This window comes from Rhagoletis pomonella, unplaced genomic scaffold, assembly GCF_013731165.1.
Source record: "Rhagoletis pomonella isolate Grant_MI unplaced genomic scaffold, Rhpom_1.0 Rhpom_scaffold_00013, whole genome shotgun sequence".
Classification (NCBI taxonomy): domain Eukaryota; kingdom Metazoa; phylum Arthropoda; class Insecta; order Diptera; family Tephritidae; genus Rhagoletis; species Rhagoletis pomonella.
The window spans coordinates 2887765-2889713 of NW_023458567.1; the positions used below are offsets into that span (position 1 = coordinate 2887765).

Genomic DNA, 1949 nt, shown 5'->3' on the forward strand with positions numbered 1-1949 from the left:
ATTCCGTTTTGGTGTGCGTTCCTTTTTATTTGTACATGTTTTTTTTTTATTTACAACCAATACTTGCTCTCTGCTTTTACCTTTTTTATTTAAATAAATACCTACATACTCAAGCATATGAATGTTATATAAATATATTCTTATACATATTACACACGTATTATGCGTCTTCTTTTGTAATTATTTACATACATATATAAATTATATACACATTAATGATAATCGATTACAAAAATGTAAAACGTAAAATGGCGAAGCGAAGTAAAATAAAAAAAATTAAATTTAATTCACTATTTAGCTTTAAACATTTTCAATTAAATATTCCGAAACAAAAGAAAACAAAACAAAATAATTGAGTTTGAAAGTAAAAACTAAAATAAAAAATATAACTGCATAAACATTTATATCCTAGTCGAACTTATGTACATGAATACTGGATTATTTCCTCTGACAGCAATTACCGTAATTATCGTTTATTTACTAAGCAAAAGTTGAAGCATACAACAATAGCAAATAGATTACATGACGGCACAATTAAAAAAATAAAAACTTACTACTGTCAAGTGGCTCATGTCTCTAATCCATGTCGAATCCTTACTACTTACTGCAGTAATCTTTACTACTTACTTTAGTAAGAATTAGACATGGGTTAGACAAGGACTAAGCCACTTAATGATTTTATTTGTTAATGATTTTATTTTTTGAATTTTGAATTGTGTCATTATTACAGAGGGCCATCGATATATGACGTGGAAAAAAATCATATGCCAGGGCTTTTATTAAAATATACTTAATAACAAGCAGAACAGTTAATAACATAAAAATAGCAAAATATTGGAATTGCAACTTTCTTAAGCATGTTAATGCTAATGCCGGTACATAAAATATTTCGTGAAAGTAAAAACGCCAAGTAGTCTTTTTTTTTGCTTAGCAGCCAACTTAAATTTTAAAAATTTCAATTTGTAATTTTAATTGTTCGCTTGAATGCCGCTTCAGAGTATTTAAATATAGGAATTGCAGGAATTACAGAACCTTTAGTGCAGCAAAGATTTGACCAAACATTTTTTTTGGTATATTTAATGAGAATTGCCAGCCTTTGGTATCTTCAAAAATACTAAATACTAAATACTGCAATTAAAACCATTCATACCTACAATTTTTTTTATCGAAATCAACTCAATAAACTCATAGCGAAATGGATTTTTTTATTCAAAAATAAACTCATATATATACTATTGCACATTCATATAGATATGTAGCTTAAATCAAATTCATAAATAGCAAAGTGCGCAGTTTTCCGAAAAAAAAAAATTCAATAACTCCAGTGTATAGCTTAGATTCATAATTCGTACACATGTTTTTTTTTAAACAGAAGGAAAAAGTACATAAACCTGGTCGCGGGCTTTTTGGAGCTTTTGGAGCTGATTCAGTTGGCCAAATAAACAAATATTTAGTTTCGGTGGAGTATTTATGCATAAAGAACTTAGCAAAGAACGGAATTAATTAAATGAATGAAAACAAGGAATTTTTAAGCAAAAAAAACAAAACCGACTTCAATTCTCATATACAAATTTAAGATGTTAATGTCTTCATGATCCAATGATCGTATTTAAACCAAATTACCAGCTGTGAGGTAACACCTTTCCTTTAAAAAATGAAGAATTATAGAAATCGGTTAACATGGTCCAAAGTTATGCTCTAACATACATAAAAAAAATATTTATATTCCGACGAATTGATAACCTTTACCTTTTTGAGAAGTCGGTTAAAAAAGAAAAAAAAGTAATTGAAGCGTATAACACACGATCACGATTATTTTCTTATGACCAGACATTTTTTTTTTTTTTTTTTTTTTGTGCTATAACAATTTTCGTTTTATTATTACAGTGCACACATACACAGACAGTGCTTGAGGACACTACACTACTACAATTAAAGCTAATTACAAA

General features: G+C 27.7%; 1 protein-coding gene across 3 annotated transcripts in view; it reads left to right on the forward strand.

Annotated features, from left to right (window-relative positions):
- The window catches only part of LOC118748490 (pneumococcal serine-rich repeat protein-like), a 124879-nt gene that overhangs the window by 115099 nt on the left and 7831 nt on the right, over positions 1 to 1949 (forward strand). The gene's annotated exons all lie outside the window — the stretch shown is intronic.